This window comes from Anastrepha obliqua, chromosome 1 (genome assembly GCF_027943255.1).
Source record: "Anastrepha obliqua isolate idAnaObli1 chromosome 1, idAnaObli1_1.0, whole genome shotgun sequence".
Classification (NCBI taxonomy): Eukaryota; Metazoa; Arthropoda; class Insecta; order Diptera; family Tephritidae; genus Anastrepha; species Anastrepha obliqua.
This window is the reverse complement of record NC_072892.1, coordinates 45114338-45127644: the sequence shown is the minus strand read 5'-3', so window position 1 is coordinate 45127644 and position 13307 is coordinate 45114338. Positions and strand designations below refer to the sequence as shown.

At 35.4% G+C, this 13307-nt stretch overlaps 1 long non-coding RNA gene across 3 annotated transcripts in view; it reads left to right on the top strand.

Moving 5' to 3' along the window:
- Nucleotides 1-289: 289 nt before the first annotated feature.
- Nucleotides 290-13307, top strand: part of LOC129236239 (uncharacterized) — a 116624-nt gene continuing 103606 nt past the window's right edge. Inside the window, exons 1-2 of one of the 3 annotated variants that reach the window (XR_008581645.1) lie at nucleotides 290-604; nucleotides 838-1382. This is a non-coding gene — a long non-coding RNA (uncharacterized LOC129236239). Of the gene's footprint in view, nucleotides 1383-13307 lie in introns of all 3 variants that reach the window. The other 2 variants (XR_008581644.1, XR_008581643.1) reach the window with 2 other exon arrangements.

Here is a 13307-nt window from a genome sequence, read left to right as displayed (position 1 = left end):
CAGATGGCGATCATAAGCAAATAACCGATTACAAGCAAAAAGCTCAAAGATAAATAAAAATCAAAATTACTACTTCATAAAATTAAAACTGGTTCTGAGCGCACACCGCTAAAGTGCTTTAGGCCAAGATGCTCGCCGCTGGCTAACATGAGGAGCGAAAAAAGCTTTTAGCGCTATTTGTATATGTATAGCCAACAAATAAACTGACAAGCGTGCAGGTGTGCTTAGATTGCATAGCACAGTACTTGCGGGGAGCATTTTGTGTTGATTCACTACAAGCGCGCGTATCATAAGTGCGAGCACATGTAGTCAAGCTTATTAGCTAAGAAACGCAAAGATCGCGGCGCATAAATGTGGCAGCAAAAACAAGCAGCAAGCAACAACAAACAAAAGCACAAATCGTCGTAAAGCGACGGGGCAACTCTGCTGGCCGTTGATCTAGCCAAGTCAGTAGATTTGCTGTTCTCAGCTCAGAAAGCGTAGCAAACAGTCTTCATCTGAACATCGGTTCGAACACACACGCGTTTTGCAATTTAGTCACGCCAAAGTCGATGAAGCTGCGTCGCTACAGTTAAATAAGAAATTTTTAACATTACCGCAAATTGTTAGTCAAGTAGCAAAATTTTCGACACACATACATGCATATCTAGTTTGTTTTTAGCTTTTGCAAAGCTGGTGTATTTTGCGGTTACGAATTCTGCTGTCAATGCTACGCTTCATTTTGACGGGTTTTCCGCGTTTAGCAAATCCATTATTATTTTTATTTTTATATTTATTTTTGGTTTGTTTGTTTCTTTCTGCGTGTTTGCTTTGTTGATGTCAGTTTTATTGCAACAGTTTGCTGGAAACTAGTCGGACGTGTTTATTGTCTGATTCGATTCTTTGTCGCAGAGCGGAGAAGCGCCTACAAAGAAGCACACAAATATATGTGCAATTACATACATACATACATTCGCTGAAGTGCAAGTCAGCGTGATTTTGTGTAATAGAGAGCTCATAAATAAAGAATTAACTTTTGAAGAAAAAAAAAAATAATCAAAAAAGAAAAGAATAAACAGCTTAAGATTCTTGTGCTTGTAGCGCATAACAAGTTCCTGATTCATTGTTTACGCCAAGTCGAAAGGCCGCCGAAGACGGAGCGATTTTTTGCTGTTTCATTTAATTTTTATTACTTGAAAAATTCTTAAACATTTTTTTATGATTTGTGCTGCTGAATAAGCAGCGAAAAAGTGATTGTGCATTTAACAGTGTTGTTATTGTGTTGCAACTCGAGAACAAGGAAGCCTGAAAAAAATTGAAAGTTAAACTTGAAACTGAAATTGAAACTGAAATTAAAACTGTATCTTACAGCAGCTGATATTTTCCACTTACTACAACCACAGGTAAGTTAGTCGCTCAAGCTCATCTCTTCGTGTGATTACAGGGTGTTCTTTTTAGATTAGTAGAGTAGGATTTTGGGATAAGCATGGATTAAAAAAATAGTTGGCGTTTGATTGCCGGTTCGTATTTAGGAGGAAAAAATTTTAAGAAGAAAAAAAAACCGGTTATTAAATATATAAATGTATGTTTTAGAAAAGAAAAAGAAAAAGGAAGATAAAAATAAAAAATAAAAAAATTTGTAAAAAATTTAAAAAAAAGAAAATTAAAAAAAAAATTAAAGAGTATATAAATTATATAGTTATATTATAAAAATTATTACCTAAATACAAAAACAATAACAAAAATTTAAAAAATTATAGAAAAAAACAAAAATTTATTAAAAAAAATTTTTTTTTAATTAAAAAACGAAACCATCAGATACGAGTATATCCCACCCGAATGTCAGATTAAAGTGAAAGATAAACATTTTTTGTCCTACCTTTCGGGGGAAATAGAAAAATAACAGGTAAAAGAGGTGTATAAAGGTTTTCCATTTAAAATAAAATAATGTAAAATTGGTTGCACTAAAACTGTGCCTATGTACCTATTAGCAAAACAAAACATTAAATTAAAAATTAATTAAAAATAATAAAAAATTATAAAAATTATAGGAATTATAATAAATTAAAAAAAAAATATAAAAAAACAAAAGCAATAAAAATAGCTTAAAAAAATTAAAAAAAAAAACAAAAAGAATATAAAATAATAGAAAAAAATTATAAAAAACGAGAACACCATATATAAAGTACGTATAGGTACGACTGCCAAATGAAAATGAAGGAAAAACATTTTTAGTCTCACCTCCTTCGCATATGTGTTTTTTTATCCTTACGGAGAAAATAGAAAAATAATATATAAAACAGGTGTATAATGGCCAGTCAGAAAATAAAATAATGTACAATTTTTTGTCATATAATTCTTCTACCTACTCAGTAGATCATGTTTGCACATGGCAGGTAGGTAGGTAGGTAGGGTGGTTGTCGTAAGACACACTTAGACCTTCGGCAGGCCCATTGTGATACCACTGGAGCTTATCCTTACTCTACGTGTTCCTTTTCAAACCATCCGGTTGCTTTAATAAACGAGCAGAGCTTCGTTAGTTTTAGATGGGCTATATCCGCTACATCGGTTAGAAATGCTGTATCGAGAGTGCGCAGCCTTCTCATAGCTAGGCTTTCACACTCACATAAAAGGTGTCTGGCTGTTTCCTCTTCTTCTGTATTAAGACAGCTTCTACAGAAATCGAAGTAAGGGAGTCCTAACCTTCTAGCGTGGCTGCCTATTAAACAATGACCAGTTAAAACACCTATCATTTTTCTTATAGATTCTCTGTTCAATCTTAGCAAGATCTTCGATCGACCGCTGTTCCAGTTCGGCCATGTCTGTCTGCTTAGTTCGCATGTTGTGAGGTTTTGCCAGATTGTATTTACCTTTTTGATGGTTTCCCTGTCTATAAGTAATTTACAAGTGGCTATGGGCATGGGTATCAGCGCCTTATCCGGTTCGAGATCGAGTGTTGTATCGGTTCTTGCAAGTTCATCCGCCTTACAATTTCCTGCGATGTTCCTGTGGCCTGGTACCCAGATAAGGTGCACCTTGTAGCACTTAGATACGTCATCTAGTAGTTTAAAACATTCTAAAACTGTTTTTGACGAGTGCGTTTTCGATTTCAGCGCTTTTATTGCTGCTTGACTGTTCGAGTAAATGAAGACTTCATTTGTGGATAATACTCTCGTTTTTATTTCTTTAAGTCCCTCTTTTATGGCAGTGACTTCCGCCTGAAATACACTGCAATGATCAGGTAAGCGAAATGATTGGCATACTCCGAGTTTGTCGGAGTAGACCCCTCCACCTACTTTGTTGTCCAGTTTTGAGCCATCTGTGTAGATGTTTAAGTCATTTATCTTAACAATGAGCCCGTTATCCCATTCCTCTTTGGAGGGAAATACTGTGACAAAGGATTTATTAAAATTGATGTCCTTGGTCCTACAGAAATCCGTTGTGCTGGGAATGCAGGGGAATTGTTCTAAAATTGATGAGTGTCCTCTTTGGTACGTTCTGAGTAGGCCGATTGCACATACTAATAATGAATTTACTAGATTTGTTTAACTTCACTTTTTTCAAATGCGTAAAGTTACCCAAACGCATAATCGGAAAATCAGTATTGCATTTTTCAAATTGCTTTTGCTCCATAACTACGTATGGGTTCGCGTTAATTCTGACCCCAATTTGTTGTGCCTTATTCGCCCTATGAAATTTAAAATCCTGGTAATTCGTTTAACCGTTTAACTGAAACAATTTATACGGAACAATGTCTTCCACGCAAATCGAAAAATCGTACAACGAAGTCCTTGCACCTAATGTTTTGTGGACTTTATGTTTTGTGTAAATGTAATAACTGCCTAAAACCTAATAGGAAATAATTTTGGTAGTTTTTGCCAAAAAAATCACACTAAGTTCTCCCCCACTAAGTCTACAAAGCATTTTTTAGAGCAGAAAAGGTTGGAGTGACCAGAATTAATACGGGAGGCAAATCATATTCTAGAAACGTTGTCACCAAAACAAAAAAAACTGTTAAATATGAATTTTTAAGCCGATGGAAGAAGGTCTAGAGGTTTGAAAGCTGCTTCATGGAAAACAATATGTTTGAAAAACACCCTCATCAGATTTTTTTCTTAATTTTTTAGTACCTGAGACAACGATCAGTAATCCCTATCAGTTTCAAAATGGGATTACCATGACGTTTCTAAAATTATATTCGGTGAATCAGGGGAAAATACCGTTTTAGCAAAGCCCTATTTAACATAAATTGTTGCTTCGCTGAGTAGTCCATTTCACTAGATCACTAACATATCGGATTTTAGAACGCTTGAAAATCGTTATTTATATTACGATTCTCCGTCATATTATGATTTTCTAAGATTTTTATGTTCCGCATTGACTGGAATATAATATTATTTGGAAAATAAAGATGAGTCGCGATTAATTTTTTTACATTATACATCACATTAGATTTTTATACAATTTGTTATTGAATAACTTCTTTAATAAATAAAGCAAAACACAAAATATTTTTAGTGATGGAAATATTTGCGTCCTCCATTGCTTGTTTGTTTTTACTCGTATACTCCAGCTGTCTGGTTTTATATACCAGCTGTCTGGTTCACAAGTCTTCCGGTAGAGTGATTAATTTTGCGCCATCTTGTGTTATCTCTCTTTAGAAAAAATACCAATTTCAAACATTAAGCTCAAGTCGAAACCACTAAATCCTAGCCGACTGACTTAAGATTTCGTGCTTAGTAATTTCTTGGGCAGCTTCATATCCCTTGAATAATAAAAAAAATTGCAGAAATAGCGGCCACCCTAATGTACGTACATATACAGTGAGTGTCGGTGAAAATCGAACAGCTATTTGCAATATCAACTTTTGTTTGTTAGTTTATCATAAATATGGTTCATACTCTAACAAAAATGGTATAAACCGTGGAACAAAATATTTTACAAAAGATCGTCAAAATTAAAAAAAAATGTGGTAATTTTTTTAGTTTTTTTCTTTCTTTTTTCATTTACAAAATTTTTTTTTGGTATTTTCGGGGTTTCAAATATATATACATTGAGTGTCCTCGAAAATCGTACACCACAAATTTTTGGATAAAAATAAATTGCTGTAATTTTTTTATAAATTTAGTTCGCTTCTCTCAAAAATAGTATATACCTATATAAATAGAATTGACGCGTACATCCTTTTTGGGTGTTTGGCCGAGCTCCTCCTCCTATTTGTGGTGTACGTCTTGATGTTGTTCCACAAATGGAGGCACCTACGGTTTCAAGCCGAACGGCAGATATTGTTTTTTTATGAGGAGCTTTTTCATGGCAGAAATATACTCGGAGGTTTGCCATTGCCTGCCGAGGGGCGACCGCTGTTAGAAAAATGTTTTTCTTAATTTTGGTGTTTCGCCGAGATTCGAACCGACGTTTGCTCTGTGAATTCCGAATGGTAGTCACGCACCAACCCATTCGGCTACGGCGGCCGCCATCCTTTACTCGAGTGAATTTTTCTTCTGGTATGAATATATTCAACAGTGCTACCTTTTTGTATAGCTAAATACACATACTAGGTTTCAAAACAATTTGGAGAAAATTTCCACAGAATTTTTTTTATGAATGTGCAGCGGGAAACACTTAAAAGAAAAATCATAAATTCAAAACTTTATCAAGCAGCAATTTTTAACTGCCAGGGCTTGTCTTGAATTTTACTTCTGGTTTTTATTAATAAATTTAAAATATACTTTGAACATAAGCAAACTATTAAAGGAAGTAATTTCCGGATACAAAAAAATCAAATCAACAAAAAACAAATTAATTGACATACCCTTTAACTAAAAATAGTAGAACAATTGGACTCTTGAAGTAACATTAAAAAAAAGACGTACAGCAAAAAAATAATTTGTATTTAATAATCTTTAAAATCGCATGTCACATAGTCAAATCAATCAGAAATTACCTAAGAAATAATGTGCTTAAATAACTAGGACGATACCCTCTGTATCTTATATCGTACCATCTCTAAATGACAGGTGGCGGGCGCCGTAGCTGAATTCGTTGATGCGTGACTACCATTCGGAGTACGTCGGTTCGAATCTCCGTGCATGAAGCACATGAATGAGGAAAAGCTGTCGCCCCTCGGCAGGCAATGACGAGCCTCCGAGTGTATTTTTGTCATTAAAAACCTCCTCACAAAAAATCATGTGCATTTCAGAGTCTGCTTTAAGCTGTAGGCCCATCCATTTGTGGAACAACATCAAGATGCACGCCACAAGTAGAAGGAGGAGCATGGCTAAACACCCGATAAAGAGTGTAAGCTCCAATTATATATATGTATAAATTACAGGTGATTTCGATGAGACATTTTTTACGGCAGAAATAAATTTCAAAGCTCCGAATTGTCTGCCGAGTAGTGAGCTTTGTACGAAAGTATTCATATATCGCTTGATGTTTTGTGTCTACCTAAAATAGGTACATATAGAGTCTGCGAATAACGGGGTGATTTCTTGGATTCACTTCATATATTTCCGCAAAACAGAGTCCAGCAGATTTTAAAGCACTTGATGTTGGAGGTCTTATCATAAAACATATTCTTCATGAAATCGATAGCTTTGTTTGCATTGGGGTATGTGACATCGCGCTGCTGAAATCAAGGGTCCTCGAACATTTGCACGCACTTTTGGAAGCAAAAATCTTTCAACTTGGATTCATGCTGTCAATTATTATTATTGTTGTTGTTGTAAAACTATAACATAAGTGACAATCCTTAGATGGTTGCAAATCAGGGCCGTCTTATTAATGAAGACCCCTCTATCACCATACACGTTGACTGATCGATGTTCATCGCATTTGTGGAGGTGTGACGCTTTTTACGCCTTCAACCAAGTGCATTTTTCGGGTCATGCCAGTAATTGATGAGCCAGATGTAGGTTGGTGATGGTAGCGATGAAAATATTTTGCTTACTCACAAAGCCATTGACTCGCCTCAGTTAGTCGCTGGTGTAGAGTATGTCGTTTATAGGGCAATTAGCGTTGTGAGTATTTTTCACTAAACACTGATTTTGGAAATAAATTTGCACAACTCCTATATAAAAGTATATTGTGAAATTACCCGGAAAAAAAGAAACAACAAATACTAAATAAAAGAGCGGCATGACTTATCAAATTGACTGTCACCAAATACCACAGTTTCTCCCTCGTGAACATAAAAGCTCCAAATGAAACACATTGTATAAAGATTTTAGTACAACGTTGCATGTGTGTGAGCATTCATGCGTGCGTGCGTGCGTGCGTATGTTGGTGTCGCCTTAAAAAAAGCGTTCAAACTTAAGCTTCATTCGAATGAGCAAACAAGCGTTCGGACGTTTATCTCATTGTCGCTTCGAATGGAAAGCATTTCAAGGTCAAGACACAACATCATGCGAGATATTGAGATTTTTTCTTACATTTTTGGTATTTGCATTCAATTTTATTTCATTCGCACGTGTGCGTGCATTTGTGTGTGTATGAGTGTGACTGTATAGTTTGTTATGTGTGCACTAAGCATGCAAAATGTTGGACTTTTTTCTTGTATCGTTTTTCTGCTGCCTTTTGTTGACTTGAATGAATAGTATTGACACATGGCTAGCAAACAATTCATACACACACACCTACAACTGTATAGGCAAGCATATAATTGTTAACACTTCAAGTCCACTGATTCATAGACAGTTCCCAGCCAGCTTTGGTAGATGTTAGAGCAAGTAAACATTCATATGAGCATACACACATATGGGTATACATACATATGTAAGTATCACAGATAGATAAGTGGGGTATTCCATCAGTGAGTGTCGAAAATTTCGTGCTATAGATACCGAACGGATTTAAGGGGCTCGGTTCAATAAATAATAAACTTTGTTTTAAACTTTTGGTAAAAAATAAACTATTAGAAAGTGGAGAGGTCAAGCTTATGATTCAATTGTCTGATACGTCGTGATTCTTTTCCACAAATACAGGCAGGAAATTCTATAATAAATGCAATGGCACATGCTGAGACATCCAACCTATGAAGGCGCGTATTCCTCAAGGTATGTAGTGTCTTAGGACAAACGTTATAACTCTTATAAACGGCTGACCTACTGATACCGAAGTCCAAAAACAGCAGCATTTGCGGATGACAAAGACCTAATGGTACACAAAACGAGTTAAAAGTGACTTAGAAACTGGTTAAAAAAATGGAACATCGAAATGAACAATGCAAGTAAACTACACAAACCGCAGGGCAATCACCAAACCAATTTGGGTTTGGCAATTTGGACATGTATATGGACACTAGGCTGGGTCAATTTGTGGGGAGGCAAAAAAATCGCCCATTGCTCTGTGAAAATCATATTCTAGGGATCAAAATAAGAAACTTTGCCGAAGGAACCATACCTATAAAACGAATTCTGATGTCCCCCAATTTGGGTCGAACTTTTTAGTTTCTTTTCTCATGTAAAGGCCAAAAATGGTGATATTTTGAAATGATTGTATGGGGAACCCCCCAGGGGAGTTTCAGGGGGTGTGCCACTGGCATGGGTGGATCGGCCGTTCAAGGTTAGTGGGGGGCGGTCATACATTTGGACTCGATTGGAGCACTCTAAATGGGTCAAAGTGGGATTTTTCGTTCTACTCAAATTGGTGGCTATCAGAATTCGTTTTAGAGGTATGGTTCCTTCGGCAAAGTTTCTTATTTTGATCCCTAGAATACGATTTTCACAGAGCAATGAGCGAATTTTAAATCGACCCGCCCTAATGGACACCAAATCAAAAGATCTGGGCATTACGATCGATTCAAAATTAAACTGGCAGATTGGTTGTTTGGGTGGTTAAAGTGGTGATTCTTCCAGAATTCTACTAGCGCTTCCGCACCATTTTGTTGCAACATCCTCGTTACCAACTTGTTTAACAGTTATTTACAGCAAGACTATATCCAGTCTGTGCAGTTTAACTGGCAGGAGCAAATAAAGAAAAAACGAAATGAAGTTAAAATTTGTTTAAGAAACTGTACGGGCTGCTTGGACCGCAGTCCAAATAAAATACTTATTCATCGAAGGCCAATTGCACCGATCTGAAAATATGGAATTGAGATTTGCCTTAAAGTAATTTAAGTATTCTACCACGATCCAGTTTTAAATACTTAGAGCCTTGACTGATGCACCTTGGCACATACCTAACGCAGATATTCATCGCGACTTTGATATCGACGCTATTGATGACACAATACAAAGCACTAGCAGAAGACATATAAGCAAACTATTGACGCACAAAAATCCTATGATAAGGAGGCTTCCCAGTACACAGAAATCTACCCAAGTCAGCTTAACCGTCAAACACCAGCAGATCTTGCAAAATCTATGTGGTTATTTTTCAACTAATCACATTTGTCTTTGGCTATTAGTCAGTTGTTTTAAATGTATGTATATTTCGTCGACCGCAGTAGCCGAATGGTTTGGTACGTGACTACCATTCGGAGAATGTAGGTTTAAATCTCTGTGAAATACCAAAAAGAAGAACAACTTTTTCTTAAAAGCGGCAGGCAAAGGCAAAGTGTGTATTTCTGCCATGAAAAACCTCCTCACAAAAGTCATTTTCCGGCCGTCTCCGAATGGCATTCAATTCCATTCTTTTTTTGGTTTAATGGCAGCAATGTAGAACATGATTTCTGTAAGATTTTCGAGCGAGTCTTCCTTATATGGGAACAACTATTTAATTTATTACAAGTGAGCCGTTAATGAAAAACCAAAACGAAATTTCAATGCAATCTGCTTGTAAAATAGTAAAAGCTTCCCCAAATTGAATTTTCCACTAAAGTTCCGACAAATTAAAGCTCTAAATTCATGAATTGATTTTCAAAGTTGTGAATGAAGCAATGCTTCACCAGGCACTGTGATGCTAAGAAAAAGAAATTCATGAAATAAAACGCATAGGAATTTTATCTAATTTTTTAGTAGGTAATATATGTATTATTTTGAAAAAAAAATCTGTTAATTTCATTTACGACTTTTATAGAGATTTTTTAATCAAATATTTAGTTGGAAATAGACTCTTCTTAGTGGGAAATAATGGGCTCCAAGAAAATGTTCCTGAATGTTACTGTATATATTGTAACCCTTCACTCCACTCAATGAAAATGGTCGATTTTTAGGCGCAACATATCGCAAAATTTGATTTTTTCTTTTTTGAAAAGTAAAGTCTATATATATAAACCAATAGCGGTTCTAAAGCTGAAACATTCAATATTCGGACTGAGTGAGTCTTTGAAAATTTCAAAGACGTGCCCCAGGTGGGCATTTAACTGATGTAATTTTTCACATAGAATTGTTTGGAGTACTTTGAATAAAAATAGTGAAACTTGAAAGAATTTAAATTTTCCTACATTTTATTTGAAGGTGGAAGGAACACCACTGTGAACGCGTGAAAATTAAGTGATTTTCAAGATTTTTTTTTCATAAGTAGGGATGATTATTTGAGGATCGGACAGATTATAATTTATTTAACATATATTCAACTATACTGGCACAAATTTTTATTAAAAAATATTAAAAATTACAATTGTTATTAATAGAAGTATTAATGCAATGACGTCATAAAAAACTGATGCACCCTGGTGGCCACTTTACGGCGGTGAAAAATCATCTGAAAGCAAAAAACCAAAAAAATTGTTAATCTATTCATCAATGGCAATCATCGGACGGGGCGGTTTTTTGTTTTTTATTTTTTTTTTTCTTTGAGAAAATGGTGCAGGTCTGAAATCCGAGTTTGTGTTTTTACTCTTCTTTTTGTTTTCAAAAGGCTTGAAAAAATATTAATTTTTGGAATTTTTAAAAATGGCTATGTACGACTGTAGCCAATACAAGTACACAAATTAAAAAAAAATTAAAATCGGTTCAGAAAAGTCGTTTTGAGAAAAATGCGTTTAAATTGTTCATTGGCGGTGCTCAGTGAGAGTGTTCAGTATTAAGTAGCGATAACTGAAATGATATGTAAAGTATAACTTCGTCCATTTTCAAGATTTTAAGTTAACATTTTTTTACATATTTTTGAATATATCTACTTTAAGAAAATGGAAAAATATCTAGTTTTTTGAAAAATCACAGTGGTGTTCTCCCTTAAAACTACATCCGTACGAGTCGTTTGAAAGACCCTTTTTTGAAAAAAATACAAAATTAATTTTTATAATAGCTGCTCGAGTTGCCGAAGATTGCCTCGACTCAAATTCCAAATGAAATTTCTGTCTCGTCATTTACACATATCTGGTGATTGCACATATACATGCATGAAGTAAACCTACTTGTACATATACATATATATATATATACATACATACATGCCAGTGTACACATCAAACACAGAAATTGCTGCTGAGCAATTTGTTTCAAGAGCAGTCACTTTTTCTCCGCATTGGGAGTGTCTGTTGCATGGAATATTCGCAGTTGAATGCAAAAACCTTAAATATTGTACATAAGCGAAATATTTGTAAGAGAGTGTGTATACGCCTCAAAAGTACGCATTAAACATGCACTTGTGTGCGTATATATGTATGCGCGTATGCAGGGCAAATATGAACCACTCGGAGCACTCAAGTGGTAAAAGAGAAAAAAAATTACAAAAAAAAACCAAAAAGAAACAAAAACTAGAAGAATATACTTCCCCATTCTTATACATACGCACATTTATATGTATGGCTGTGTGCATTCCTGTACGTAGTAGGTGTGAACACATTTCATATTCGCACATTTGCACATAAAACTATTTACTTGGCCGCTTTGCACTGACTTGGCAAAAAACTACACCTCAATAACACAGAGTGCCGCCAAGAACGGCCTGCAGACAGCAGTCAGCAGTCAGTAGTCAGCAGTCAGCTTCCAGCTGCTAGTCACCGACCCGCCGATTTGGCGAAGCATTGACAATTCTCGCGAAAAACCCTGAAGACATATTCGCACGTTTAAATTTCGCATTATGGCGATTTTTCACAACAGCGCCACGCGCACACACACACATACGCACACGCACGCATACACTTGCGATAACATGATTTTTTATGTACAATTACCCAAAGTGTGCGCAAACTTGGAAGTACATCTTAGATTTGGATTTCACAGAGAATCAACGTTTATGTTTTGACATAAAAATCTACATACTTACATATGGCAGTATGCTCACTTGTGTATGTTATGCATAGTATGTTTAAGTACTCGTACATTGTTAGATAAATATTTTAAAAGCTTGAACGTGAATTTTTAGCAGTCTTCAAAGTGCCGCTTAAATTTTGTTGCGAATTGGGTGGGATTTGTCGTATTGAACATTTTATGTTGTGCTATTCGTAAATATTCTATTAAAAACGCTTTAATGGGATAGTTAATAAAAAGAAAAAAAATTATGAATATTATTATATTTTGTGGGAATAAAATGCTTAGGGGCTTAATTGAATTTTAAAGCTAATTGCATCATCATAGGGAATAAAAAAAAACTATATATGAGCTGTTCATATAAATATATGCACACGAATGTGTATGCTGTGAAGGTTAAAAATCTACATATGGCAATAAATTATTTTTTTTCATTTAATTGTTCTTGTAATTGAACCGTAAAAAAATTGCGATGCAGCTTAGTTTTTTATATGAATTTACTTAATTAAAATTTAAAAAGAAAGAATTGATTTTAACAGCTCTTAACAAAGTATGATACTTGCAAAACTATACAGGGTGAGCCAAGCACAAGTATCTCTTGAAAATAAAAATTAAATTAACCTATTTAAGTCCAAATGCCAGTTTTTTGCACCTGATAATCAGACTAGTAAGGTGCATGTTTCGGGTTCCATGCAAAATAGCATCAGCTTCTATGCAAACTAAGGTCGGATGAAAGCTTGCCGCCGTTTGGAATTAGAGCGTGCTCTGCCCAATCCATAAGAAGGGGCACCACCCAGCATTTTGGGCCAATTATCGCGGGATTAGTCTTCTATATACTGCCTACAAAGTCGTGTGAAAGACTGAAGTCCATCGTCAACCTACTGAATGGGCCTGCTCAGTAAGGCTTTTGACTTGGGAAGGCCGCATTTGACCAGATATTCACAATACGCCAAGTTTTGGAAGAATCCCATACACACCGTCTATTCGTCGAATTTAAAAACACATTAAACAGCACGAAAAGGATTTGCCTAAAAAAAACTAATAAGTCTGACAAAAAAACAAAACAAAATGATGTTGAGCAATACCAGCGGCTTCGTTAGAAATCATTCGAGCCATTTGGTATCAGAAAAGATTTCAAGTAGCGTGATTCGCTGTCGTGTGTCGTTTTTAATTTAATGCTAGAGCAGATCG